Source organism: Myotis yumanensis, unplaced genomic scaffold, assembly GCF_028538775.1.
Source record: "Myotis yumanensis isolate MYYU_CA2020_CCGP unplaced genomic scaffold, mMyoYum1.0.hap1 SCAF_2, whole genome shotgun sequence".
Classification (NCBI taxonomy): domain Eukaryota; kingdom Metazoa; phylum Chordata; class Mammalia; order Chiroptera; family Vespertilionidae; genus Myotis; species Myotis yumanensis.
Genome location: NW_027223753.1, coordinates 144,326,966 through 144,353,622, shown reverse-complemented (window position 1 = coordinate 144,353,622; position 26,657 = coordinate 144,326,966). Strand labels below are relative to the sequence as shown.

Genomic DNA, 26,657 nt, shown 5'->3' with positions numbered 1-26,657 from the left:
TCTGGCCCAGCTGCAATTTGTTAGGTAATTTTCAGATCACAAAGGGCCAGGGCATTCATATGCAAAAGCCTCTGCCACAGCCTGGGTGGGGCAGGGTCTCAGGGGATCAACAGGGTGGAGCAAGCAGCTATGGCAGATCCTCAGCCCTGCCCTAAGGGGCCCCGTGTCTCAGTGTCCCAGTAATCGCTGCAAGCACCTCTGAAGGAAAGTCGCCCTCAAGTTCCGAGTTCTGCCCCCTGCCAGACAGTCCAGTTTCTCCCCGTATGAGTGTGGGTCCCCAGAGACTTCCCGGAACTTGAGTTCAGAGCAGTTGGGGGCTTGTGACTCCCTCATGATTCAAAAAGACAGCCGCGTCCTCAGGTGCCAGCCCCTTTCCTCGCACGCTCGAGCCTCTGTACCTCTGCACTTTACTTCTGCAGCTCCTGTGAGTCTTAGTGTGCTTTTCTCTTTCCTTCTAGTTGTAGTATTTCCACTCAGCCAGCCTTCCTGTAGTTCTGGATGATATCTGTTTTGTATTTTCGTTGTATTTTTGAAGTTGTTGTGGGAGGCAGCAATTTCCAGTGTTTGCCTATGGTTTTCTCTAAGGAATGTTTTATAAGTATGAAATAATGTGTGGAAAGATTTATACAAAGAAAAAATTTTAACCATTTCTCTTCATTTCAGGATTAAAAATGGAAATAAGAATGTTAGAGTTAGATAAGCCTTAGAAATTACTCATCTAACATGTGAGTAATTTGAGGGGAGAGACTCAGAGAAGACAAATGACTTGACCAAGGCAACATTTAAAACTCATGGTTTTGGATTCAGAAATGTTTTAGAATCACAATTTTCCAGTTGTGTGGAGCTGGAAAAAAAAAAATAGTTCTTTCCATCTATGACTTAAAGGTTTGTACTAAAAAGAATAGAAGTAAATTAAATCCCCATTTACTGTTATTAACATTTTATTCTTTTATTTATTAAATATTTCATGAAAGCTTCTGACAAGAAAAAGATCTGATTTGTTTTAGCAAGTCATTAAAGGGCAAGAGAAGAATATTTAAAAGTAGTTAAAAATAAAAATTGCTAGATAATCTAGACTAAACACTGAAATCTTTGTTAATCAAGATTTAATTTGGCACGTTATCTCTTTGATTGGGATGGTACATGAAAATTGAGGTTGTTTTGTTTTTCGAAAAAAATTCTATCAATGTCTGCCCTAACCGGTTTGGCTCAGTGGCTAGAGTGTCGGCCTGTGGACTGAAGAGTCCCAGGTTCGATTCCGGTCGAGGGCATGTACCTTGGTTCCGGGCACATCCCCGGTAGGGGGTGTGCAGGAAGCAGCTGATCTCTCATTGATGTTTCTAACTCTCTATCCCTCTCCCTTCCTCTCTGTAAAAAATCAATAAAATATATTTTAAAAAAATAAAATAAAATAAAATTCTATCAATGTCAATTTTTCTTATCAGTAATAATACAGTATATTCCTTATTTTAATAATGACATTTTAAAAGTAATTATCTGATTGAAATAATAACAAAATCCTGCCAAAACCGGTTTGGCTCAGTGGATGGAGCGTCGGCCTGCGGACTGAAGGGTCCCAGGTTCGATTCCGGTCAGGGGCATGTACCTGGGGTTGCGGGCACATCCCCAGTAGGAGATGTGCAGGAGGCAGCTGATCGATGTTTCTCTCTCATCGATGTTTCTAACTCTCTATCTCTCTCCCTTCCTCTCTGTAAAAAATCAATAAAATATATTTTTTTAAAAAAAATAATAATAATAATAATAACAAAATCCTTTGTGAAATGAAGCAGAAGAATCTAAAATACAGCCTGGTACATTTTACATCCATCCATTCATTAATGAAGCCAAACTTATACTGTTATATATTTGGTTACATGTTTATGGATGCAAAGGTGAACCAGAAAGATATCCTATCCTTGGGGAATTCGTAGCTCATTGTGAGAGGAAACACACACACACACACACACACACACACACACACACACACACATAGACAACATAATTTAAAAGTATTAAATACTAAACTATAATTAAAAAATTATTTAAAAAATAAATTACCAAAAAGGCATTAAAACAGTTCTTGAAGCCTGGATTGTATTCATGCATGCAATTGTCACCATAACAAAGACACAGCTATAGAAAGGCAACTAAGTTTGGATGGAATACAGGGCATGTAAAAACAACCAGTAGTAAATAACTTTTTTCCAGTTGCTTCTTGGGGCCTGACTCCACACTTACTTTGTTAGAATTTTGCTATCCAGTTTCATTCTTTAGCATGCAAGCATCATGCACAGATTAGCAAGTTAGAAAATTTAATATATTGAATTTGATTATACGTAAAAAGGGTAGAAAATCCTTTTAAAATTCATTAAAATATGTAATTCAAAAACACAGCAGCCAATATTTGTAGAGTATTTGTGTGCTATACTTTAAGCAACAAAGCAATTTTATCTCCCATGGTCAAAACAAGAAAACCTCAAAGGATCAAGTGAATTTTCTGTACTAATACACCTCCTCTATTTTGCTTCCTCTCTCATTAGCTTGCACCTCACAATAGAGATTAACTAAGTGTAGAAAAGAAGAAGAGGTAAAAAAAATTGGCTAAAGAAATTTCTGGAGTTGAAAAATGAAACATCAAAAATGTTGCAACCCTGTAAATATGTTTTATCTACTTTTGTATCATTATCATTTTGGATCTAGTAAGAGCAAATTACATCTCCAAAATTAGCTATAGTGTAGTCTTCTTGTTTCTGGGAAATAAGGCAATTTTGCAGGAACATGGATGCTGATGTGTAGCCTGTCAGAAACTGGGACCTCTCGCAGAGGTCACATACACAGACAACCTGAAAAGCAGGGACCTGGCAAAATAAAAATTCTTTCCCCGCACCTGCTGATCTCCTATCAGCATCAACAAGAAGCCAGAGGGTACGGAAGCCTTTGATGGGTCCAGGAGGCCTGCCTCCCTCAGCAGACCAGACTTTTGAAGTATAGATGATGGATGGGGAAGGGCACAAGTAGCTGTCTCATTAAACACCACTTTCCACCAACTTACCTCCATTCCCAAACTTGGCCCCCATGAACTTAAGGGGAGTGGGGGGTAGGAATTACTCTTTTATAATGTAGGTAATTCAAAATTCTGACTTCTAGAACTGAATAATGAAGAGGTGATTACTCGCATTGTGAAAGAATTTACTCTTTACAAAGAGCACCCTTGATTAAGTTATGAGACTGATTTATACCCATGATTTTAGGTATAAATCAGTTACAAAGTCCTGATAGGCTGGAAGCTACTGCTCCTGCAGGACTGCATCACTATTACCTAACTTAGATGCCTTCCTTTCTGCTTATTTTGCTTTACCTCACACTAGCAAGTTCACTGTTCATGGAAATAAGCATTTAACAATCATTCCTCTTTTTTTTTTCCTTTCCAATACTGAATCATATTGAGATAAAGGGGGGGGGGCTATAATCACTTCAGAAATGAGATTTGAATACTTGTCTTCTTTAACTTCTTGATAGTAGAATTGTAGACTCATTCTCCATGCTCTTCTCTATAATGTCACAAAGAAAAATGAAAGAAAATGGGCTAATGAAAATCACCTCCACTAGTTCAATGACAGTCCTTTAGCAAGAAAAAGAAGTGGGATAAAGACCCCAAAACAACAACAACAAAAACAGATAGTGGGACTTATGAATTGCAATGCTAGAAGTTTATATATTTTTAATGGTTAAACAGAAACTATTTTTTCTGGCCTTTTGTCATGCCTCTTCTTACAGTAATTTTATTTTGCTCTTAATATTGCACATTACTTTGGTCTATTATGCAATTCCTCTTTGGTTTCCTTCAGAAAACAAAATTTTTTCCTTAAAAGACAAACAGACAGAAAGAAGTTAAAAATGACAATAGGAAATAGATGCCAAACCAGAATTAATACTCAGAAATTCTTAAAGATGCTATGATTCCCAGAGGAAAATATTTATTTATATAATGATTTCCAGTAACTTATTTATAGAAGTAAAACTCAGGAAAATTCCATTTTACTGTTTTAATCTACATACACTGTCCCTAGAGACTTGTCTCCTGCCATATGGGTTTCCATTCTCAGAATCAGAAGGTCCCAGTTTGCTCCTGATTTTGATATTGCCTCTTAAAAAAATAAAATTTGTAATAGTCATACAACAGATTTTCTGTGTTAATAGAAAGTCTGATAGTCCTTTTAAAATTTTGCCCCAATCCCGCCGGTGTGGCTCAGTGCCTGGGCTTTGGCCAATCAACCAGGAGGTCACAGTTCGATTCCTGGTCAGGGCGCATGCCTGAGTTGTGGGCTCAATCTCCAGTGTGGGGTGTGCAGGAGGCAGCGGATGGGTGATTCTCTCATCATTGATGTTTCTATCTCTCTCTTCCATTTCCTTCCTCTCTGAAACCAATAAAAAAAAATATTTTAAAAAATTTGCCCCACTTACACAAGAAAGACATAAATATGGAATGTCTTAATGGAGTTCAAAGTCATCACTCACTTTATGTGCTGTCTTGACCATCATCATCATCTGGGATGACACAATTCCTATCTAAAACCTAACCCATTGCATGTCATAAGCATCTGTAAACGCAAGCAACGGACCTTCCCCGCATGCCACGTGGGTCTATAAAAAAAAAATGTTTTCCCTAAGTGGCAGCCCTGACCAACTTTAAAATCATTTTTTTGTGAGAATTTTCAGCTGAAAATATTCAAGAACACTCGAATTGTGAGTAATATATTTATTTTTATAATATGCATTGCAAACTGATTTTTTAAATTAAATTCAAAATATCGTGGCGTGTGGGGATGGTTTCCATTTTGGACTCGTGGAAGTTAACTGGTTAATGACCCTGTTACGTGTGATAATGCCAGGCCCAACTTCCTGCTCCAGAAGAGGCAAAAAAAAAAAAAAAAAAAACAAACAAGACCCAGGTAATAGTCTTGGCAAATGAGAGGCAAAAGAGGGGAAGGGTGAAGGCAATCACTTATTTAAAACACATTAAACTTAGAATTTTATTTTTTTCAATAAAAGAAGAGAGTAGAGCAGCTTTTGATGGTGAAAGTACTGTGTTCTAAAAATATCAAGTGTCTTATGGCAATATTTCCCAGAAAAGTATAGAGCTCCCCAGGCAAGAAAAGCACTCTCTGTACGAGTAGTTTCCACCTTTTACACCCCATTTATTTTTTCTTTGATTTTAAAATCTCCATTTGAAAACATAATTTTATAATAGCCACTCAAGTGAAAAATATTCAAAAGAATTATCTGATGTTAATGACAATAATAGTCAAAGGTACAGATCACTCCCATTTATTTTCACATTTTAATGTAAGGGCTTTTAGAGATTATACTGAAAATTTGTCATAGAAGAAAATAATTGGTAGGCATTACCTATTCAAAAGCAAATGTGAAAATATAATGGTCCAAACATTTTATTAAAAAATATTTGGGCTTGTTATTGAGATTCACAACTTTATCATGCCCTTTATGTAACCAATAATTTTAATTCAATCAGCTGAAATTATATTTTATTTAAAATATTTAGGCTTGTATTAAAGACACACAATTTATATTGTCACTCATAATGCCTAGTTCAATCAATTTACTTAAAGAATTTTGACTTTGGAGAAAATAACCTTTTTTCCTTTCTGATTTCAGATAAGATCATGGCCATCCTCAGTACATATATCTTCTACCTTGGTGAGTGTTGATTGCAAAACTCAAACATGATCAGGATTGTTATTCAAATCTTGAAGCAGGCAGGATGTGGGTCTTACAGTAATGATGATAATTTTCATGTTTTTGGGAACAACCCAAAGATTGCACAATTCTCAGTAAAAGTAATAGAAAATGTAAGTCAAAATTTTGAGCTGAGTATAGCTTTTTGTCTTAAAATTCAGCCTTCTATGTGTTGCAACTGAGTGTCTGGGGATGTCAAAAGAAAAAGAAAAAGTTGGGCCTGGCAGGTGTGGCTCAGTGGTTAAGTGTCAACCCATGCACCAAGAGGTTGCTGGTTAGATTTCCAGTCAGGGCACATGACCCAGTTGTGGGCTTGATCCCCAATGGGGTCTGTGTAGGAAGCAGCCAATCAATGTTTCTCTCTCATTGATGTCTCTATGTCTCTCTCCCTTTCCTATCCTCTCTCTCTAAAAAATCAATAAAACATATTTTTTAAAAACTGTTTACCAAAGTTGTGAAACTGGTGGCTGGGAAAAAAAATGACATAAGGTGTTATCCTCAGAATACAGGATGTTCTTGCAAAAAGTTCTTATAGCTATATTGTCCATGCCTTCACCAATCTTAACATCAGCTATGCTTCCTTCTTTTGAAACTACCAAAACATAGTACTAGATTTTAAAGTGGACATTTAGATGAAAATTTGTAACTAGCCCTAACCGGTTTGGCTCAGGGGATAGAGCATCAGCCTGCAGACTCAAGGGTCCCAGGTTCGATTCTGGTCAAGGGCATGTACCTTGGTTGTGGGCACATCCCCAGTGGGGAGTGTGCAGGAGGCAGCTGGTTGATGTTTCTCTCTCATCGATGTTTCTAACTCTCTATCCCTCTCCCTTCCTCTCTATGAAAAAAAATAAAAAAAAAAATTTGTAACTAAATTCTAAAATGGTTTTTTAAAGGACTTCCTTCTTTTGCTTTCAATAGCAAAGAATTTGGGAATATCAGAAAGATGATGGCAATTGCCATTGAAATGAGTTACGGCCGATTCTTTCTGGTGATTTAGGAAGGACATTTGTAGACACAAATATCGCTGGCATGGAATTGGCTTCGATAGCAATTATTGCAAGGGATGACAATCTAAGAAAACAATAGCTAGGACCATTGCCAAAAGACAAAAGAATTGGATTCAACTGAGGTGAATTCAAAAGAAAATCCCTGTGGTGAGCCCATGCAGTAAAATTCTAAGAAATGCTGAAGAACCAAATAAAGAAGTGAAGGTCTATATCAATCAAGCTTTATTAAGTTGCCTGAGAAAAAAATATAAACCATTGATTTAAGTAATGACTGTTGACTTATAGATTAAGATTTTCCAGGAATTCTGAGTCTAGGTATAGAAGATGCTGTTAATATTTGATTATTTAGATAGTATTTTCCTTTAATTAAATATTTTAGTTGTGTGACTAATAGCAGGTCTTCCCAACATTACACAGAATGAGGGATGGAAGAAATATGCTAATCAGCAATATCCATAGGATTAATTATCTGGGAGAATATTTTTTGAAGCATGAATATGGCAATATTATATTTGTTAACAGGTGTTTAATATTAAGATTAATGCTTATTGCTACCAGCACTTTTATATTCATTATCTTCACAAACCTAAGCTCCAAGAATGTAAGTCATTTAAGATCACGTGCATTCTAAGTGACCCCAGTCAAATTTAAAATCCTGTGTTAAGGTACAAATTCTGGAAGCTTCATGCAATTTATGCTGAATTATATCCCAGGATATGGAAAGGAATTTACATACATTATTTTGGAAAAGCAATTAATGATAGTTTGATGAACATTATTTTCTTAATTTACTTCATTTATTTTCTTGGCCTCAGGGAGATATAATATGAATTGAATTATCTTAATGATAAATTTGAATTCTAGCTAAAGACTCTAAAAATATGACATACATACCTGAAAATATTTACAGTAGAATTTTAAATTCATGTACTGTTAATATTTAACAAAGGAAGTTGGTGCTCACCAAAAAGCAGAATGGATTCACTAACCACATGGTAATTTTCAACAGGCATTTAGAGAATTATCACCTGAAGATAAGCCAGAATAACATATGCAGTTATATATGTTTGTAGCAGTTAAATAACCTTATATAAAAATAATCAAAAACAACCTATAGGGGAGTGTGAAGATGGCGGCGATATAGGCAGACGCGTCCCAGGTCTTGTCCCGGAGCAAACGGAGTAAGCAGCTGAAACTAATAACACCCACCCCGAATTGGCAAATTTACTCAGCTGGTGAGACGGCTTGCAGCCTGGAAGGGCAGACCTCCCCTGGAAAGGTTAAAAACCAGGGATCTGGGCAGGAAAGTTTGCCAGACCTGAGCCCAGAGGGTCGGAGGGAGACCGCATGGCAGACAGCCGCGTCTCTTGGGACAGACACAGACCCTGACCAGGGTAAGGAGTTCCGCGGGTTTGCTGGCGCCAGGAGATTTGAGATTTGGATTTTGTGATTGTGGAGAACTGAGACTAAAGGGGGCATCCTGAGGAACTGATCAGACCGTGCAGTGCCCATAAGAGAGGAGCGTTTCCCAGACCATGCAGTGCTGGTAAGAGGAGCGTTTCCCAGACCGGTAAGAGGAGCGTTTCCGCGGCCGGCCGGCGTTTGTCTGTTTCTTTGTTTTCACTGAACCCTGCTCATAGGACAGTTCGGATACAGACACTCACCTGTGCTGAAGAGAGGGTGAAGGTGCAGACGAGGGGAATCTGGGGAGAGGCTGAGGAAAGAGGGGGAGCCGGAGGAGGTGGCAGCGAATTGAGTGCTGAGACCCCCCTGGGCCCAGGACTGGGGCAGCCATTCCTCCAGAGGGTGGAATTCCTCCCCCCAGCCCCCTAGGCAAGGAGCACAGCCACACCCAGATTCCACCCTGTATGAGATAAAGGACTAAAACAAGCTGATTAGTCCCTGGGAGTTACCAGGGTCTGGCCTATAGAGGGATTTTCAGTCCCACCAACAACACAGAGCAGGGTAAGGATTAAAAAAGGATAGAGAAGCTGTATAGCCTCAGAGGCCAACCCAAAAACACTGCCACCCAGAGGTTGAGCCACAAACTGACTCTTAGGGGAATACAAATTAAGGCAGACTGGATCACAAATACGGCCTGCTTTAAAATCAGGACTGTGATTTACAACACGGAGGAACAGTGTAATGCAGGCAACACTCTCCTAAATACCTGGCAGGACCAAGGCGAACCAGGCTGAAGAGTAGAAGAACCGAAAGACCATCACTACTGCAAATTTTTTCTTTTTCTTTTTCTTTTTAATTTTTTCACCTTTTTACTAAGAAACCAATTTTTTTTCTCTTTTTCTTCTTTTTCCATCACCTGATTTTACCCTTTCAATTACCACATTTTTATTTTTAACCAGTATTATTACTCCTACCATTTTACCATTTTTTAAAGTGCCATTTTATTTTCTCTTTATTTTCTTTTGGGATTAGTGTTCTCCATTCTATTTTCATCGTTCCTTTAGCATTAATTTTCCCTATCTCAATTCCACCTCTTTGCTAAAACCCTCTTCCTTACTTTTCCCCTTTTGGTGTCCTGTTTCTCTTACCCTATTCCTGCTCCAGACCTTCCCAATTCCCTCTTTTTACCCCCTGTCTAATTCCACCCTACTTATATATCCTATTTCCAATCTACTGCTCTAAATCCTTATACACCTATTCTTTATCCTTCTTCACTTTCCAACCATTTTTTTTTCTCTCTTATCTTTCTATTGTTTTCTTGATTGTTGAATATATTGGGCTTTTTTTTTTTTTTTTTTTTTTTTTTTTTTTTTAAATTTGTTTGTTTGTTTTGTTTTGTGTTTTTTCTTCTTTTTTAGGACTGGTTGTGAGGTTGTTTTTCTTTTTCTTTTTCTTTTTCTTTTTTTTTTCTGCTGGTTTTTCCCTTCCCTCCCCCACCCCACCCCAGCTATTTTTGTGCTTCTGTTTTCCCTTACCCCTCTGGATATTATTGGTGGTTTGTAGTTTGCATTCATCTCCAGGGATCTGTTGCTGGAATTTGTTGAGATTAGTGCCAGTTCTATTGGAGTTTGCTCCTCATACGGGGAGTCTCTTCCCCACTTCTACTTCATTCTCTTTTTTCGCTCTCTTTTTTCCCCCCTCTTTTTTCCCAATTCTATTTTTGCACTCCTTTTTTGTTTGTTTTTTTCTTATTTTTCTTTTCTGTTCTCTCTTTTATCTTCTTCTCTTCTTTCTCCCTTATCCCCTAATTCTCTTAATTCGGTTGGTCACCTTTATTTGGAGTTATTAATATTGTGAATATACTTGTGTTCAGTGCCTGGTACGTTGTGCCTTGCTCTGTTGTATTTTGTGCCTTTAAATCAACGCAGCAGATCCAAGCAACAGCAGCCCCCTGATCACCGCAGCCTCCTGATCACCACAGCCTCCTGATCACCACACCCTCTGTCTGTGGAACAGCAACTGTACGTGAAGCCTCCCCCCACCAGCCAGAAGAGCCAACACAGCTGTGAACAACACCCACCAGAGGAGCTGCTGCCAACTGGAAAGCAGCTGCTACCGCAACCGTCTGAGCAGCAACCACAACCCAAGGAGCCCCTGCCACCCAGGGAGCAGCCACTGAACACCTCAACATCTACATATGTCAGCGAGATCAAACATGGGTAGGCAAAGAAACCCCCAAAGGAAAGAAAAGGAGGACTCGCCAGAAAAGCAGCTAAGTGAGACAGAGATATGCAACATGACGGAAAAAGAATTCAGAATAAGGTTCCTAGAGTACATGCACCACATGTTCAAGAAGCAAGAAGAAACAGATGAAAAACTCAACTACTTATGCAAGAAGCTAGAAGAAACAGATGAAAAAATCAACAACTTAAGTAAGTCCCAAGAAGAAATGAAGAGTGACATAGCTTCAATAAAAAACTCCATTGAAAGTATCAACAGTAGACTGGGAGAAGCGGAGGACCGAATTAGTGAATTAGAAGACAAGGAAGCAAAACACACTCAAACTGTACGGCAAATGGAGAAAAAAATTAAAAGACAGGAGGAGAGCCTAAGGGAGCTTTGGGACAACATGAAACGAAACAACATACGAATAATAGGGGTGCCAGAACAACAGAAAGATGAACATGGATTAGAAAACCTATTCGAAGAAATAATATCAGAAAACTTCCCTGAGGTGGGGAAGAAAAAAGTCACACAAGCCCAGAGAGTCCCAAACAAGGTGAACCCGAAAAGACCCACACCAAGACACATCATAATTACCATGGCAAATGTTCAGGATAAAGAGAGAATCTTACAGGCTGCAAGAGAGAGACGGAAAGTAACATACAAGGGATCTCCCATTAGATTATCAAATGATTTCTCAACAGAAACACATCAGGCCAGAAAAGAATGGACGGAAATCTACAAAGTGATGCAAAGCAAAGGACTGAATCCAAGAATACTCTATCCAGCAAGGCTATCATTCAAAATTGAAGGGGAAATAAGAAGCTTCACAGACAAAAAAGGGCTAAGGGAGTTTATCACCACCAAGCCAGCCATGCAAGAAATGCTAAAGGGACTGGTGTAAAAAGAAGAAATATCAAGCTCAGAAAGAAAACAGCCACACACACACACACAAAAAGAAATGGCTACAAACAAATACCTTTCAATAATAACTTTAAATGTAAATGGACTAAATGCTCCAACCAAAAGACATCGAGTGGCTGAATGGATAAAAAAACATGACCCATACATCTGCTGTCTACAAGAGACCCACCTCATTAGAAGGGACTCACACAGACTGAAAGTGAAGGGATGGAAAATTATCTTTCACGCAAATGGAAAGGAAAAGAAAGCTGGGGTAGCAATACTTATATCTGACAAAGTACATCTCAAAGTGAAGGCCATAACCAGAGATAAGGAAGGCCACTTCATAATACTAAAGGGATCAATACAACAAGAAGATATAACCCTGGTAAACATATATGCACCCAATGCAGGAGCACCCACATACATAAGAAAACTTCTGGAAGAAATCAGGGGAGAGATCGACAACAATACAATCATAGTAGGGGACTTTAATACACCACTGACATCACTGGATAAATCCGCTAGACAAAAACTCAGCAAAGAAACAGCAATCCTAAATGACTCACTAGATCAGATGGACTTAATTGACATCTTCAGAACACTTCACCCCACAGCTGCGGAATATACATTCCTCTCAGGTGCTCATGGGACATATTCAAAAATAGACCACATATTGGGTCACAAGCAAAGTCTCCACAAATTCAAGAAGATTGAAATCATAAAAAGCTTCTTCACAGACCACGATGGCATAATGTTAGAAATAAACTACAATAAAAACAACCCAAAATACTCAAACACTTGGAAGCTGAATAGCATGTTATTAAATATTGATTGGGTTACCGATGACATCAAAGAAGAAATTAAAAACATCCTGGACACTAATGACAATGAAAACACAACAATCCAAAACCTCTGGGACACAATGAAAGCAGTCCTGAGAGGGAAGTTTATAGCTCTACAGGCCTATCTCAAAAAACAAGAAAAAATGGTAGTCAATCATCTAACTCTACAACTCAAAGAATTAGAAAGAGAGCAACAAGAAAACCCCAGAGTGAGCAGAAGGAAGGAGATAATAAAGATTAGAGCAGAAATCAATGAAATAGAGACCAAAAAAACAATACAGAAAATCAATGAAACCAAGAGCTGGTTCTTTGAAAGGATAAACAAGATTGACAAACCCCTAGCCAGGCTCACCAAGAAGCAAAGAGAGAGGTCCCAAATAAACCAAATCAGAAATGATAGAGGCGAAATAACAACAGACCCCACAGAAATACAAATGATTGTTAAACAATACTACGAGCAACTCTACTCCAACAAACTGGACAACCTGGAGGAAATGGACAAATTCCTAGAAAAATACAACATTCCAAAACTCAATCAGGAAGAATCTAAAAACCTCAATAGGCCAATAACTATGGAAGAAATTGAAGCAGTCATCAGAAAGCTTCCAGCAAACAAAAGCCCAGGGCCAGACGGCTTCACAGGGGAGTTCTACCAAACATTCAAGGAAGAACTAAAACCTACCCTCCTCAGACTACTACAAAAAATTCAAGAGGAAGGAACGCTTCCAAGCTCATTCTATGAAGCCAGCATCACCCTAATACCAAAACCAGGTAAAGACATCACAATGAAAGAGAATTACAGGCCAATATCCCTCATGAACATAGATGCCAAAATCCTCAACAAAATCTTAGCAAATCGGATCCAGCAGTACATCAGAAGGATCATACACCATGACCAAGTAGGATTCATCCCAGAGATGCAAGGATGGTACAACATCCGTAAATCAATAAATGTGATACATCACATAAACAAATTGAAAGAAAAAAACCACATGGTCATATCAATTGATGCAGAAAAAGCATTCGACAAAATCCAACACCCATTTTTGATAAAAACTCTCAGAAAGGTGGGAATAGAAGGATCATACCTCAACATAATAAAAGCCATATATGACAGGCCCACTGCCAACATCATACTCAATGGACAAAAACTAACACCATTTCCCCTAAGAACAGGAACAAGACAGGGATGCCCACTCTCACCACTCCTGTTCAACATAGTACTGGAAGTATTAGCCATTGCAATTAGGCAAGAAGAAGGAATAAAAGGCATCCAAATTGGAAAAGAGGAAGTAAAACTGTCCTTATTTGCAGATGACATGATATTATACATACAAAACCCTAGAGACTCCATCAAAAAGCTACTAGACTTAATACATGAATTTGGCAATGTAGCAGGATACAAAATTAACCCCAAGAAATCTGAGGCATTTCTATACACCAACAGTGAACTTTCAGAAAGGGAGATCAGAAAAACAATCCCATTTACCATCGCACCAAAAAAATTAAGATACCTAGGAATAAACTTAACTAAAGAGGTTAAAGACCTCTACTCAGAAAACTACAGGACGTTGAAAAAAGAGATAGAGGAAGACATAAACAGATGGAAGAACATACCATGTTCTTGGATTGGTAGAATCAACATCATTAAAATGTCCATACTACCCAAAGCAATCTATACATTCAACGCACTTCCCATTAAAATACCAATGGCCTTCTTCAAAGATCTAGAACGAACTCTCCAAAAATTCATCTGGAATAAAAAAAGACCCCGAATAGCTGCAACGATCCTGAGAAAGAACAAAGTAGGTGGGATCTCAATGCCAGATATCAAGCTGTATTACAAAGCCACTGTTCTCAAAACTGCCTGGTACTGGCACAAGAACAGACATATAGATCAGTGGAATAGAATAGAGAGTCCAGAAATTAGCCCGAACCAATATGCTCAATTAATTTTTGACAAAGGAGGCATGAACATACAATGGAGCCAAGATAGTCTCTTCAATAAATGGTGTTGGGAAAATTGGACAGACATATGCAAGAAAATGAAACTAGACCACCAACTTACACCATACACAAGAATAAACTCAAAATGGATAAAGGACTTAAATGTACGACAGGAAACCATAAAAATTCTAGAAGAATACAAAGGCAACAAAATCTCAGACATATGCCAAAACAATTTCTTCACTGATACAGCTCCTAGGGCAGTTGAAACTAAAGAGAAACTGAACAAATGGGACTACATCAAAATAAAAAGCTTCTGCACAGCAAAAGAAACCATCAACAAAACAACAAGAAAACCCACCTCGTGGGAAAACATATTTGCCAACGTCATATCGGATAAGGGCTTAATCTCCAAAATTTATAGGGAACTCATACAACTTAACAAAAAGAAGATAAACAATCCAATCAAAAAATGGGCAAAGGATCTAAATAGACACCTTTCAAAAGAGGACATTCAGAAAGCCAAGAGACATATGAAAACATGCTCAAAGTCACTAATCATCCGAGAGATGCAAATCAAAACAACAATGAGGTACCATCTCACACCTGTCAGAATGGCCATCATCAACAAATCAACAAACGACAAGTGCTGGAGAGGATGTGGAGAAAAAGGAACACTTGTGCACTGCTGGTGGGAATGCAGACTGGTGCAGCCACTATGGAAGGCAGTATGGAGGTTCCTCAAAAAATTGGAAATGGAACTCCCATTTGACCCTGTGATCCCACTACTAGGAATATATCCCAAGAAACCAGAAACACCTATCAGAAAGGATATATGCACCCAGATGTTCATAGCAGCACAATTCACCATAGCTAAGATCTGGAAACAGCCTAAGTGCCCATCAGTAGATGAATGGATTAGAAAACTGTGGTACATCTACACGATGGAATACTATGCTGCTGTTAAAAAGAAGGAACTCCTACCATTTGCAACATCATGGATGGAACTGGAGAGCATTATGCTAAGTGAAACAAGCCAGTCAATGAAGGAAAAATACCACATGATCTCACTCATTCATGGATAATAAAGACCATTACAAACTTTTGAACAATAATAGATACAGAGGCAGAGCTGCCTCAAACTGATTGTCAAACTGCAGTGGGAAGGCCAGAGAGAGTTGGGGGGCAGGAGGGAGGGGAGTAAGAGATCAACCGAAGGACTTGTATGCATGCATATAAGCATAACTAATGGACATAAGACACTGGGGGGTAAGGGAGGGTAGTGGTTTGTCAAGGGCGGGGGGGGGAAAAAGGATACTTATGTAATACCCTTTGTAATACTTTAAGAGGAAAATTAAAAAAAAAAAAAAAAAAAAAAAAAAAAAAAAAAAAAAAAAAAAAAAAAAAAGAACTAACATTAAGGTACAAATTTACAAATAGTAGATAAATAAATTCTGGATATTTAATGAACAAAAAAAAAAAAAAAAAAAAAAAAAAAAAAAAAACAACCTATAGGTCATTTTCTAGTGGGACAGCAAAAGATTCCCTACTTGACTTAGTTTTATTCTCATATATATATAATATATATAATATATATAATAAAGAATCATAAGAATCAAGATCAAAACTAACAAGATAAAATTTAATAAGGATAAATACAAAATTATGCAATACTCTTCAAATAAGTCATTAATCAGTTCACTTGGAAAAAGAAGCAAGCACTTTAGTCACCTGAAACTCAATATAAGCCAACATGCATGATAAGCTGCCAAAAATATTCATAAAATTCTAGTATATATCAAGACAAGAAAGGCCATACTTAGACCACTATACTGAATTGGTCAGAAAATATGTAGTATATTTATATTTACACTAGAGGCCCGATGCACAAAATTCATGCAAGAGTAGCCCTTCCTTCCCCTGGCTGCCAGCACCTGCTTCCCTCTGGCACCAGGGACCTGGCCTTCCCTCCGGCCACCAGCAGGCACCCAGAACCCGAGCTTCCCTCTGGCCGTTGGCAGGCACCGGGGACCCAGGCTTCCCTCGCAGCCCTGGCTTCGTCCAGAAGGTCCTCCAGTCTAATTAGCATATTATGCTTTTATTATTATAGATATGATTACCATATTATAGATATGTTTTAAAATGCACTTTGAAAAAGTTGTAGAAAGTTTTGAGAATGGTAGCTAGAATACAAAATGGAACTTGCCATATTATGTAAGAAATATCTAAAGGAACAAGAATGTTAATCCTGAAACTGAAAATACATAGTGGGAATGTGAGAACTGTCTTAAAATACTTACTAGAAGATAGCTCTATTAAAAGTAATAACAGGAGTGCTTTATAATTTGTAACTTTAAAACACAAACTAATGTAAGAAAGTTTAGAAAGAAACTTCATTGTAATACGAGGGAGCATATTCAGCAACTATATAAAAATCAAGATTTGTTTTCAAGTCTAGGAGTTTTCCATTACTGGATGACAGGTATCTTATTAGGAAGAAACTGAAAGCAAGATCTGTAAGGTTCCTTTGAAAGCTAAAGGTGTGCTAATGTAAATAATCATTTGGATTAAGAAAACAAATATTTTAAATAACATAACTTCACACTTCAGGGAACTAATAAAAAGAAGAACAAACAAATCTTAGAGTTAGTAAAATAAAGAAAATAAAGATCATATTGGAAATATTCTATATAACAAAGAGCTAATATGCTAATTTGACTGAACAGCAGAAAGACCGTTCGGACATCCTTCCGGACGACTGTCCAGAAGACCTTCCGGGTGAAGCCAGGGCTGCAAGGGCTGGCGAGGCAGCAGGGGCTGTGAGGGCCAAGCACCTTGCACAAATTTTGTGCATCAGGCCTCTAGTATAAAATAAATAAAAATTAATAAGACAGTATGCAAGGTCAATAGAAACAAGAGGTTTTTTTGAGCACATAAAAAAATAGACAAAACTTTAGCTAGACTAACCAGAGACAGGGAGAGACAGAGACACAGAGAGATGCAGAGAAAGAAAGGACTCAAATAAATAAAACTATAGCCCTGGCCAGTGTGGCTCAGTGATAGAGGATAGGTCCACACACCAAAGGGTCACAGGTTCGATTCTCAGTTAAGGGCTATAGATTCATTCCCCAACCTGGTTGGGGTGTGTGCTGGAGGCAACCAATCAATGTTTCTCTCTCACATCTCTCTCTCTCTCTCTCTCTCTCTCTCTCTCTCTCTAAATCAATGAAAAAGTATCCTCAGGAGAGGATTAACAAAAAAATAAGTTTAAAAAAAATCTATAGATGAGAGAGACATTAAAACAGATATGCTACAAATAAAAAGAATCATAAGAGACAACTATGAACAATTATATGGCAATAAATTGGGAAACCTAGAAAAAAACTAGATAAATTTTTAGAACCATACAACCTATCAAGACTGAATCATGAAGAAATTGGAAATCTGAGGATTCCAAAATGACAGTGGAGTAAGTGGAAACTATACTGACATGCTCCCAGGACCAAACTGGAATTACACAAAGTACAGAAAAACCATCCTGAATAATCAACTGAGGTTTAGATGGAGCGAACCTTCATAACCAAGGATGGAAAGCGGAGACCACATAGAGATGTGCAGGAAGTGCAGAGGTGCAAAAGGGCTGGCCAGGTTCCCATAGCAGCAGCTGAAGTTCGGAGAGATCACAGCTGTGGGGGGTTCCAACTGAGAACTCTGTGGTCTGAAGCCAAAGCTGGGTTCCCCAGCCCAGAGCATCATAACTGAGAAAGGTGCCCACGTAACATCTGGCTGTGAAAAGCAGCAGGGTTGCTGTTTGCCAGGGAGAGACGGCTGGAAATGCAGGTACCCTCTTAAAGGACTGTTAACATACAAACATTCAAACCTGTAAAGAATTTTTGAGAGTTTATTTGAGCCAAACTGTCGATATATGCCAGGAAGCAGAACCTCAATGAATTGAGATAATGCTCCGGAGAATGGCAGTTACATCTATATTTATACCTTGCAATCAAAGGAAGGGACATAGGTGGGTTATATGAAATCCACTGGTGATAGACCAGAGAGGTGGGAGAAAGCAAAGCGAGGAAACTCCTGGGATTGGATAAAAGGTAAAATGATAGACACATACTTAGGTGGGTGCAGGAACAATTAACATGATAACAATGAAGGAATTTGTGGTATCTGTCCTGGTGCACAGGCACATTAGGTTGTGCCCCACGGGCTCCAGAAAAAGGGAAGTTACAAGTTACCCAGACATTTCAACAGTATGTTATTATAGATGCAAAACGATAGATAGGCTCAATTAAGGTAAAGGTTGACCTTGTCAGTGAAGATACTGGCCTAGGATGTAACTACCCACCATAACCACTTTTAGTTAAAGTTTAATTTCCGACCATCCTGTGTGGTTACTTTAGGTCTCTGAGTTTGCAAGACTGCCATGCGGGCCTCTCCTGAGCTTGTCATGTTAGCATGTGGCCCCTTTCGTCCACAGGACCAATGCACATAATTTTGCATATAACCACTCACCTTGGACTCAAGCAGAGGGAGGCAGTGTGGTCTGGAGCTCTGTGAGCAAAAGCCAGAGTTGGGGGCTCTGGGGTTAGACCTCGGAAAGAAAACATCCCAGTTTCCTATGCTGTGGAGGACATCTTTCTGTGAGGGACCTTTGCTATCCAGGCGGTTTTTGCCTGGGGGAAAAGCAGTTGCCTCACCTTATTAGGAAACGTCTTGCTCCACCCTATGGAGTTTCTGTGTCCATGGGTTAGGTTTATATGCATGCATACAAGTCCTTTTTTCACAATTTTTTATGCGATGTATCACATTATTGCTTTGGGGATACTGTACTATCCTTGCATCCCCAGAATAAATCCCACTTGGTCATGGTGTTAATCTTTCTAATGTAATGCTGGACCTGACTTGCTAGAATTTTGTTGAGGATTTTAGCATCTATATTCATCAGAGATATTAGCCTGTAATTCACTTTCTTTGTAGTGTGTTTATCTGGTTTGGGGATTAGGGTGATGCTGGCTTCATAGAAAGAGCTTGGAAGTGTGCCTTCCTCTTGAATTTTTTGGAATAGTCTCAGGAGGACAGGTTTTAGTTCTTCTTTGAATGTTTGGTAAAACTCCCCTGTGAAGCCATCTGGACCAGGGCTTTTGTTTACTGAAAGTTTTTTGATTACTGCTTCAATTTCCTCCATAGTTATAAGCCTATTCAGATTTTTTTTTTTTTTTTTTTACTGACTGAGTTTTGGAAGGTTGTATTTTTCTAGGAATATGTCCGTTTCTTCTAGGTTGACCAGTTTGTTGGAATAGAGTTGTTCATAGTATTTTTTTTTTTTTTACAATTCTTTGTATTTCTGTGGGGTCTGTTGTTATTTTTCCTCTTTCATTTCTGATTTCGCTTATTTGGGTCCTCTCTCTTTGCTTCTTGGTGAGCCTGGCTAGAGGTTCATCAATCTTGCTTATCCTTTCAAAGAACCAGCTCTTGGTTTCATTGATCTTTTGTATTGTTTTTTATGGTCTCTATGTCATTTATTTCTGCTCTGATCTTTATTATTTTCTTCCTTCTGCTCATGCTTAGCTTTTCTTGATGCTGTCATTCTAATTCTTTAAGTTTCAAGAGTTAGATAATTTATTACCAGTTTTTCATGTTTTTTTTGTTTTTTGTTTTTTTAAGTAGGCCTGTAATACTATGAACTACCCTCTCAGGACTGTTTTCACTGTGTCCCCTAGATTTTGGATTGTTTTGTTTTCATTTTCATTTGTTTCCAGGATGGTTTTTATTTCTTCTTTGATCTCTTTGGTAATCCAATCATTGTTTCATAACATGCTATTTAGCCTCCAAGTGTTTACATTTTTTTATTTTTTTTATTGTAGTTTATTTCTAATATTATGTCATTGTGATCTGAGAAGATGCTTGATATGATTTCAATCTTCTTGAATTTGAAGGTACTTTGCCTCTGTCCCAATATGTTGTCTTTCTTTGAAAATGTCTCATGTATACTTGAAAAGAATGTATACTCATACCATAAACATACCACACACGTCCCTCTCACTCCTTTACTCTGTCACACTCTCTCCCTGCAGTCCTGTTGCAGTCCTGTCAACCACCATGTTTGATCTATTAATTCTTTTTTTAAAAGTAGAAGAGGCAGAAAGACCTCCAAACTCATTTTATGAAGCCACCATTACCCTGATACCGATACTGTACAAAGACATAAGAAAATAAAATTACAAGCCAATATCTCTGTTGAACATAGACACAAAAATCCTTAACAAATATTGAGAAATAAAATTCCACAGTATACTAAAAAGAATTATATACTATGATCAATAGGATTTATTCCAGAGACGCAAGGATGGTTCAACATCTGCAAGTCAATTAATGTGTTTTACCACATTAATAAAATAAAGAATAAAATTATAATATTATCTCAATAGATGCAGAAAAGGCATTTGAAAAAAATTCAATATTCATTCATGATAAAAACTCTCAACAGTATAGGGGGAATACACCTCAACATAATAAAGGCTATGTATGTCAAGCCCACAACTAATATTATACCCAATGGTATAAAGCTAAAAGCTTTTCCTTTAATATAAGAAACAAGAGAAGGATGCCTACTCTCACCATTATTCATCATAGAACTGAAAGTCCTAGCCAGAGAAATTAGGCAAGGAAAAAAAAAACCAAAAAATGTCCTCCAAATCAAAAAGAAAGGTATAAAATTGTCTATTTGCATGTGATATATTATCTATAGAAAACCCTAAAACTTCCTATAGACTTTACCAAAAAACTGTTAGAACTAGTAAACAAATTCAGTAAAGTTGTGAGTAAAACTCAATAAACAAAAATTAGCTACATTTCTATGTACTAAAAATAAACTATTAGAACAAGAAATTATTTGTTTAAATCCCATTTAAAATAGCAGCAAAGCCCTAGCTGGTTTGGCTCAGTAGATAGAGCATTAGTCCTGTGGACTGAAGGGTCTTGGATTTGATATTGATCAGGGGCATGTACCTTGGCAGCAGGCTCTATCTCCAACCCTGGTGGGGCACATGCAGGAGGCAACCAATTGATGTGTCTCTCTCACATTAATCTCTATCTCTCTCTCTGTCTCTCTCCCTCCCTTCCACTCTCTCTAAAAAGCAATGGAAAAATATCCTTGGGTGAGGATTAACAAAAAATATATACATTAAAATAAAATAGCAGCAAAAATAATAAAATATTTAGGAATAAATGTAACCAAGGAAGTAAAAGATCTATACATTAAAAACTGTGATGTTAATGAAAGAAATTCAAAAAAAATGCAAATAAATAAAAAGGTATTTTGTGCTCATGTATTGGAAGAATGAATCTTGTTTAAATATACATACTAGCTTTAGAAATATACAGATTCAGTGTAATCCTATCAAAATCCCAATGGCATTTTCATAGGGGGGAAAAAAAGCCAAAACACTAAAATTTGTACAGAATCAAAAAAAACCTGAAGGGCCAAAGTAATCTTGAGAAAGAACAAAGCTAGAGGCATTATACTTCCTGATTTCAAACCATATTAGAAACTGTAGGAAATTAAACAGGATAGTACAGGCATAAATACAGACACAGATCAATGGAACAACATAGAGAATGCTGAAATAAACCCATACATGTATTGTTAATTTATGACAAAGGAGCCAAGAATATACAATAGGGAAATAATAGTCTCTTCAATAAATAGTGTTGGAAAAACTGGATATCTGATTGCCAAAAAAATAAAACCGGACCCTTATCATACACCATACATAGAACCAACTTAAAATGGATTAAAGACTTGAATGTAAGACCTGAATCTGTAAAATTCCTGGACAAAAACTTAGGCAGCAATCTCCTAGGCTTGGCAATGAATTATTTTCAGATTTGACATCCAAACCAAAGGCAATAAAAATTAAAAAGTGGGACTATATCAAACTAAAAAGTCTCTGCATGGCAAAGGAACCCCTTAACAAAATGAAAAGCCACCTTACAAAATTGGGGAAAATATTTGCAAATCATACATCTGATAAAGGGTTAATATCATATATATATATATATATATATATATATATATATATGTAAAACTCAATAGCAAGCAAAATAAAACAAACAAATAAAAAGTCTGGTTAAAAAATGTGCAGAGGAACTGAATAGTTATTTTTCCAAAGAAGACATACAAATGGCTAAAGGTACATGAAAAGGTGCTTGAAATAACTAATCATCTGGGAAGTGCAAATCAAAGCCATAATGAGATATTACTACACACTCACACTTGTTACAATAGTTATCAAAAAGACAAGCAATCGCAAGTATGTGGAGAAAAAGGAACCCTTCTTCATTGTTAGTGGGAATGTAATTTGGTGTAGCCACTATGTCAAACAATATAGAAGTCCTTCAAAATTGAAAAATAGCGTATGATCCAGCAATCCCCCTTCTTGGTATTTATCCAAAGGTAATAAAGTCAAAATATCAAAGAGATAACCACACTCCCATGTTCACTGCAGCATTATTCACCGTAGCCAAGATATGGAAATACCTAATTGTCCATCAATAGATAAATAGATAAAGAAGATGTGGCAAATATATACAATGGAATATTATTCAGCCATGAGAAAGAAGGACATCCTGCCATTTGCAACAACATGGCTGGACTTAGAGGATATTACAGTAAGTGAAATAAGTCAGACAGAGAAAGACAAATACTATTTGGTATCACTTATATGTAAAATCTAAAAAAGCCAAACTCATAGAAACAGACTAGAATAGTAGTTACCAGGAGCTTGGTGGGGGTGGGTGAAAACCAGGAGATGTTGTTCAGAGAGTGCCGGGAGCCAGTCCATCCTTGCTGCTTGACACAGTCGCTGCAGGAAAGAAACATCTGCACAGCATATGTTTCAAGGGACCTGGCATATATAGCATATTGTTCTTAATGTTTGCTCTCTTTAGCGCCATGTGTTTTAACCAAGGTCACCTCTCCGAGAAAGGTTGTTTCCCCAGGTGTGGATCTTTCCCTGAGGTTAGGGAGGGGATACAACCCCTTAATTAAGTGCCAGGCGGGTAGTTAAGCTACATAATCTTTACTCCCTGGAATGGAGATAAGAAACGCCCTAACCTTTGTAATAGAAATTGACAGGATTAAAATCGGTTGGTATAAATATGGATGTAACAAGACAATAAACATCAGAACCTCATCAGTTCCTAACCAGAGCTCCAACCAGAACTTTGGCTGGAAATCCTGGCTATAGGTCCTGACTAGGCTGCTGATCAACTGAAGGCTGTCTTCGTGTCATTCCTTCTTCGCCGACTCCGTCCACACCTTTGGGGACCCCTGGACCCGCTGGGATTGGACCCCAGCAAGAGAGTACAAACCTTCAGTTAAAAAATGAATAAGTTCTGGGGGGTCTAGTATATAGCATTGTGATTCTAGTTAATAATACTGTTTTATATACTTGACTATTGCTAACACAGATCTGAAATGTTCTCACCACACACACACACAAAAATGGTAATGATGTCAGGTGTTAGCCAATGTTATGATTGTAATCATTTTATAATACAGAAGTGTATCAAATCACATGTCTACATCTTAAACTTACACAGTGGCATATGTCAATTATATCTCAATAAAGCTGGGGGAAAGAGCTAAAAGTGGGTTCTATATGTATTTTGTTTCTGTTTTTTTGAACAAGGAGGTTATTCTACTAGAGCAGTGGTTTTCAACCTTTTTTATCTCGTGGTGCCCATAAACTAATTACTAAAATTCTGTGGCACACCAAAAATATATTTTTTGCTGATCAAAATAAGTATAATTTTGATTCATTCACAGCAGACAGCTATTATTGTATTTGGCTATTGTAATTTTTTCATTTGACAATCTAAAGGAAAAGAGGTCAGTGCCCCTGACTAAATAGTCAGGTATTGCATGTTTTAAAAATTGTTGGAGTACATGACGGGTTGAAAATCACTGTTGTGCGGAGTCTGTTTTTCCTATTGTTTCCACACCACTGCAGGGCTGGGTGTGGCACCCCGCAGGAACAGAGATCACCAATATTGGTGCCAGGGAAGTCACTCGGGAGCAGGAGATCTGAGGACTCCAGGTGGTTGAAGATAAGTCTTTGAAGAGCCCCTCTGCTTGGCAAGCCTTAGATCTGATTTGACTTTTTGCTGCAGCCCTGATAGGTGAGATTCCTTGAAGTGAGAGGTCTGCAACTTCATTCTTCCTGGTGACTGTACCCTTTGACAACAGCCTATTTTATCTCTTTGTGGCAATAAAGATAAAACACAGTTTAGTTTGTTTTAAAGATCATCACACTCTCAACCCTCCCCACTTCACCTCCTCACACAAAGAAGACTACGGAGCCTTTCCAAGTGATGCATACCTGGGCAACTTGAGATAAAGCTTTCCTCTTTCCATCCAACCCTTTGTTCTTGTGTGAATCGTAAATCTTGTAGGAAGAAACTGAAAGCTCCAAAGGTGGCTGAGGTGGTGACATTCCTCTTTTCGGCCCCTGTCTAGTTTTCATGACCCAGCAAACTACCTTTGCTAACACCACTTTCATTTTCATATTTAGAGAACATAATAATGGAAATGGACTTATTAAAAATGGTCCTAAGCATACAGCATCTGATACTATTTATCATAAATGTTAACTTGGTGAGAGATAGAATGTATTAGTAGTGTTTTTAATTAATCTATTTATTTATTTATTTATTTATTTATTCATTCATTCATTTATTTTTGCCAACAGTTTTTAGAGAGAAAATAATTGCTAAAATTTCAGGGAAGATACGTTAAAATTCAAAAGTATAAATTCCTGTGCTGGTTAGCAAGAAATTATCTAAGAATATATAGAAATAGTTGTCTCTTTCTAATGAACTGTTCACAATGAGGCCCAGGAACGAGCATTGTGCCTTTGGTTGATCATCATGCGGGAAGACTATTGCTGCTTTAACATGGTCAGAGTGACCTCTCCAAAACCATGAAAACTACCCTCTGCACCATTTCCTGGAGGAGAAGGCTTCCAAAAATGGTGTGAGCTTGCGGAGCTTTATTACTATGGTGCATAGAACAGGTAACCCTCTCCCCTTCTCCTCCGGGACTATAAATTCGGTTCCTCTGAGATGACTTGGAGATATCGACTGAGGGGGGCACGAGATGCCAACCAGGGGAGGCTCGGTTAATCCCTAACAACCTTTAGACCTGTTGATGTGTTACATATTCACTTCTAAATGTAAAGAATAAGTTAAGGCACTGTGTAACAATAAATCCTTAAATATACCCGATCTAAAGCTACAAAACCAATTCTAACCTTCATAGCGGTTGTTTTAACTTCTTATTTCAATTCAATTCAGCAAATGTTTGATAATTTTCTTGCACTGGTTTGGTTCGGTTTGTGTTTTACCCAGGCTGTGCTGTATCACCGAAACCCACCACTTAGCACTGCAACAGGGCCTGGGAGCCCTCTAGCTTCATCCTGTGCCTGTTTCTCCGGCCCACTCTCCCTGGGGCAGAGCTGGTTGTCTTGTCCTCTTGCTGCTCTCAATACCTGGATATTGCCCCACCTTGCTCTTCTCACTCCTTGGGCTGACTCTACAGCCACAAAGTGAAGAGATTTTTTTTTTTCCTTTCAGCGCTTACATCTCTTTAGCTTTCCAAATTGCCAAAAAGTTTCTGTTTTATAGTTTGCTTATTAAGTAGTAACAGGAGTTCTCTAGAAATAAGATCAAAGAAAATTGGAGGCTACAACCCAATGCTGCATATTTTCCTTATTGATCACAAGGCTTGTGTCTCAGGCCAAAAAACAGACTAACACATTCCCACACTACTCCTAACCCCAGGGCATGCTTTTGTGTAACCTCCTCATAGTGATTTCTTCTTTCTCTGATGTCCTCAGGGGCCTGATTATTTGTCACCAAATTTCCTTTCCTTATTCCCAGAAAGTCAGTGAGGTATTCCTGAAACTAGGGCTCTGGGATAACCTGTCAACATCTCAGAATTCCCAAGTGGGCGTATCATACACCCAACAATGGCCTTCATTTTAGTCTCCAGACAGTGTTGGTAGTCATAAATATGATTATCTATAGATAGAGACATAATAAACCAAGGAAACCACAATCTTCTCCAGTTTCATACACATTGCCTTTTGTGAGAATGATAATCCTAGCATTACACATTCTTCTAAAAAAAATAGGCAATCACTTTTTCTGCATCTTGTTATCAGAGAATTGCATGGGTGGAATTTCTCCACTGCTTTTGGGAATGGGGCACAGCTGGCATGAGCATTTCTGGAGGTACCCACTGGAGAATGAGATGTGGTAAAATGCTTTATTTGTACGAAGTCATATCCCTCAGTTTCTAAAGTCCTGTATCCCTTAAACCAGTCCTGGAAAATAAGCAGCTGTGGATTCCTCAGAGCCAACAGCAAAGCCAGTGTACAGAGTTTCCATTCTATGGTGGAGTTGAGTCCAGCATAGCGTTAGACTGGTTCCAGTCCATTAATCCACTGTGTGGAGCCCACATGGCTGTGGGCCGTGTGGGCGAATGCAGGGAAGCGCTCCC

The 26,657-nt window shown here is 38.0% G+C and overlaps 1 long non-coding RNA gene across 1 annotated transcript in view; it reads right to left on the bottom strand.

The window, feature by feature from the left end:
* Positions 1 to 15,282: 15,282 nt before the first annotated feature.
* LOC139003817 (uncharacterized) overlaps positions 15,283 to 26,657 on the bottom strand; it is a 205,015-nt gene continuing 193,640 nt past the window's right edge. Inside the window, exons 2-3 of the long non-coding RNA XR_011470303.1 lie at positions 15,558 to 15,595; positions 15,283 to 15,497 (exon numbers count right to left, since the gene is read on the bottom strand). This is a non-coding gene — a long non-coding RNA (uncharacterized lncRNA). The remainder of the gene's footprint in view (positions 15,498 to 15,557; positions 15,596 to 26,657) is intronic.